The sequence below is a fragment of the Rattus norvegicus genome, chromosome 6 (genome assembly GCF_036323735.1).
Source record: "Rattus norvegicus strain BN/NHsdMcwi chromosome 6, GRCr8, whole genome shotgun sequence".
Lineage (NCBI taxonomy): Eukaryota > Metazoa > Chordata > Mammalia > Rodentia > Muridae > Rattus > Rattus norvegicus.
The window spans coordinates 140,899,039-140,903,527 of record NC_086024.1 but is presented as its reverse complement, the minus strand read 5'-3'; the positions used below and the strand labels follow the sequence as shown (position 1 = coordinate 140,903,527).

The 4,489-nt window shown below is 37.9% G+C and overlaps 1 pseudogene across 1 annotated transcript; it reads left to right on the top strand.

Annotated features, from left to right (window-relative positions):
• The first annotated feature begins 1,284 nt into the window (after nucleotides 1–1,284).
• On the top strand, nucleotides 1,285–1,810 carry Ighv-ps2 (immunoglobulin heavy chain variable region, pseudogene 2; annotated as a pseudogene). Its single transcript, XR_001838616.1, has 2 exons — nucleotides 1,285–1,330; nucleotides 1,437–1,810. The product of XR_001838616.1 is annotated as an immunoglobulin heavy chain variable region, pseudogene 2 (transcript).
• The last annotated feature ends 2,679 nt before the right edge of the window (nucleotides 1,811–4,489 follow it).

Below are 4,489 nucleotides of genomic sequence, written 5' to 3'. Positions count from 1 at the left end.
TCCTGAAATCTTTCCTACACTTTGATATGACTCCTTTAGCAGGTTTGGTTTCCACCAAGTTCAATCACTTTAAGCTGTGCAGATTCAACTGTGATCCAGAGTTTGTGGATATTTTAAACCAATACTGCTAAACCCAATGCCCCTCCTCAGGTTTTTCATTCTTTTGCATAATCTAACAAATGGATATTCATTGTGGTCATCTTTGCAATTTTTCCTAAATAATGAGATGAACACCGTGCTCAGGTGATATCCCACAGCTCTGTTGCTGTTTATCTGCAGTGCAGAAAATTGAAGCCTATTCAAAACTGAATTAACTAATTAAATGATAATAAACATTTTGTTCAATGTTTCAGTCAGAATATCAGTCACCATTAAATCAGAGTATTAAAATAGAGCAAGCATCTGTCAAATGATAAACCTTTTTCCCTGAAAAGACAAACAGAAATCTATCTGCAATGTCTATCTCTCAGAAGTGAGAACAAAACTTAGCAAATAAAATAAAAAAGTAGAACTGGAAATGCATGTGATGTGGCTTAATTAGATTGTGTGTGAAGTAAATTAAAGGGGAGCTGAGTTGGGAGTGAGGCCATTTTATTTGGACCCCAGGGCATGAACAAATTGAAAATACATAAAATTGTATTTATGACCCATGACCTGAAATTCAGCTTACCTGCTACTCCATATTTTTAGTGAACAAATAGGAAATATGCAGAGAAAGAAGAACTAAGTACATAATAACAAAAGAAGTTCATAGGCTCTTGGGAGCACAAATGTTTTGACAACTTTTTGCAGTTTCTTCTTTGAACATTGAAGTGCAGGTATGTCATATGACTTCAATGCAAAAAAGGGAGTTCCCACCCACATGAAGCAGCTGCACTCAGACCTGGGGCTCCCACAGGGATCTCCATGCTCTTCAGTGAATAGGCACACAGAACCAAATCCTTCAGGAACCCAGGAAATAAAAATTGATTTTATATACACAACAGAATTCAATTCTTGTATGCAAGTATAAAATACGCCAAATGATCATTAGTTTCTTTTAAGCAAAATACTGAAATCTGATACCAAGTTTTCTAGTGCCTACATTGTAACCTAACTTATCCAGTACATTCACAAATCATCTAAGACCTGTCACCTCTTGGCTCCCACTATATACCATGCTGTATGGCAGGAAGTGATGCAAATAAGGCTGATTACTCTTCATAAAAGCAAACTGACCTGAACTTGCAAATCAGGCAGAGGAGCTCTGCTCATTTTCCCAAGACTTCTTATTGATTACTCAAAATGTAGTTGGAACTGGGCTTAATTTTTATTGTTGCTCTCTTAAAAGGTAATTTTATTGCAAAGCAATAGATGCTGAATGTGTCAGGTGACATAAATATGAGGAACAGTGGATGTGTGTGGTAATTTTTGACCAGTATTTTCTGTACTTATAGATGTCCAGTGTGAAGTGAAGCTGGTGGAGTCTGGTGGAGGCTTGGTGCTATCTGGGGGTTCTCTGAAACTCTCTTGTGTAGCCTCTCGATTCACTTTCAGTAGCTACTGGATGACCTTGGTTCAGCAGACCCCTGGCAAAGCCCTGGAGTGGATTGGAGAGATTAAACCAGATGGCAGTAGGACAAACTATGCACCATCCTTAAAGAATCGATTCACAATCTCCAGAGACAATGCCAAGAGCACCCTGTATCTGCAGATGAGCAATGTGAGATCTGAGGACACAGCCACTTATTACTGTGTTAAAGACACAATGAATGAACTTCAGTGTGAAACTAGACAAAAACCTCACTGTCAGGCCACTCTGAACCACTAGGTGGTGCACTGTACCCCTGGTATGTACAACACTGGTTCAGATCAGATTATAAATGCATAATTGAGCACTCTTCTCAGGTATCTAAACTGCCTTTCACCTTAGTTTCTCAGAAAGTCTTTAAAAATGTTTGTTTTGGAGGAAACTATTATGATCAAAACATTTCTTGTATTTCTGCTGTTATTAAAATGTAGGAGGCAGTGTCTCACATGAGGAAAATACAAAATGACAATAATGAGGTCATAAATGTTTCAGTCTTCATCACTGAAATAATATAAGGAAGTTCATGGAGACCCCTGTGTTATAGTTAGAATTTAACTATTTCCATAAGACACAGCAGCAACAAAGACAACGCATAAATTAAATCATCTAATTGAGCCTGGCTTACAGTTTCAGTGGTTCAGTCTGCTGTCATCATGATGAGAATCATGGCAACTTTTCGGCAGACATGGGGGGAATTTACAGTTCTACACCTTGATCTAAAGATATCCAGGAAAAGACTCTTTTCTGCAGGAAGCCTGGAAAGTAATCTTTTCCACACGGGTGGTTCATCAGTATAGGAGGAGACCAGAAAAATCTCACTATCACAGGGACACCTTTCCTCCAAACAGGCTATAGTTCTTCCAATAAGGCTATACCTCTTAATAATTTCAGTTTCTATGGGCCAAGCATATTCAAATCACCACACTCTGTTTGTTTGTTTGTTTTGACCATATTCAAGACAGAGTCTTCCTCCCAATTAATCATAAATTTTCACATTCAACAAGTCATTCTCAACTTGGTAATGATAAACCTTCCTTTCATATCTCTGTGACTGTTAATACCCTGCACCTCTTGCACATGGTGATATATTCCTCTGATTGACACATGACACTGTAGTTTATTCATAACACAGTAGTTAATTGGGAGAAGTTATTATGATGCTGCATTTTGTTTGTTGAACAGAACTATGTAATTACACTTAAACCAACAAAATTTTCAAATCTCTGTGTTTTCTTCAGCATTTTTATTTCACCTTTCTTACAAGTATGCTAACTTTGTGATGTATATCCAAGTCTATATTTAACTTGCATTTCAATGAATTAATGTATTTCCTTATCTATGAACATGTCATGCATATATATTGTTTACAGAATATCTATGTAATAGTTTTGGCTATTTATATGAATTTTCTTTTCTTGTGACTGAGTTACCTGCTTATCTATAAATTAGCTCATAATCATATTTATGCTGCAAATATTTTCAAATACTGATACCAAGGAGTCAGCATTGAAATCATGTAAATGAAACACTGAACAAAGTAAGGTGTGTCAGTGTGTGCATGTGAGTATTTGTGTGTGCATGTGTGTGTGTGTGTGTGTGTGTATGTGTGCATTTGTGTATGTGTGTGCATGTGCATCTGCATGTTTTTTGTGTGAAAATAGCTAATAGGATGGGGAAGGTCATGAATTTGGGAGTGAGAGATGTGGATGGCATAACATTTTGTTTTCTTCTTTTTGCTTTATTTTATTATAACTAATATTGCTTTAAAAATACATACTATATTTATATAAATAGATAATACATTAAGTATAAACATAAATATTAAACACACATAAATATATGTATTCATTTATATGTATATATATATATATATACACATACATATATATAACACACACACACACGCAATGTGTTTCTTTGTTTTTTTTTTTTCTATTTTTGGGAAGTGTCTGAATTTATGACTATTTTCAGTATATAAAGTCATGTCATTTGTGCTAGTCAATTTGTCCTCTGGAGGCTTGATGCCCCTGTGTAGGGGATGCAACAGCAATGATGAGGGAATAGGTTAATGGGTGGAGGAGTATCCTCATGGAGACAAAGGGAAGGGGGAGAGGATGGATGGGATGTGGAGTTTGTAGAGAGTAAACCAGCAGTAGGGATAATATTTGATAAGTAAACAAATAAAATGATAAAGAAAAAGAAACTTATTTGTGTAATATAAATCTATTATTATGAATAAATTGTATGATGAGAATTTATTATTCAGTATGGACCACCTTTAAAAAGAATTCCTAACATTTACTAAAAATATCTATATTATTGTATACTAACTAAATTTACATAAATTTATAATTCTATTTTGTGATGGAATTTCCCACATTGACAAAATATAAAATTCTGTCACATTGTTGGAATAATTCCATAACAATATTTATTGCGACCGGAAGTCCCACACCCACGGATCCCGGCCCGCAGCAGCTCTCGGCTCCCAGACCCCGTGGGAAAGAGACCTCACTGCCTGGTCAGGTGGGCACTCCTAAGGCTGCAGAGCAGAAGAGACCACCAACACTGCCTACCCCTGCCCACATCCCTGGCCCAAGAGGAAACTGTATAAGTCCTCTAGGCTCCCGTGGGGGAGGGCCCAGGAGCGGCAGGACCCCTGCCTGAGACACTGCCAGAAGCTGAAGGAAACAGACCGGATAAACAGTTCTCTGCACCCAAATCCCGTGGGAGGGAGAGCTAAACCTTCAGAGAGGCAGACACGCCTGGGAAACCAGAAGAGACTGCACTCTGCATACACATCTCGGACGCCAGAGAAAAACACCAAAGGCCATCTGGAACCCTGGTGTACTGAAGTTCCCGGAAGGGGCGGCGCATATCTTCCTGGTTGCTGCCGCTGCAGAGAGCCCGTGGGCAGCA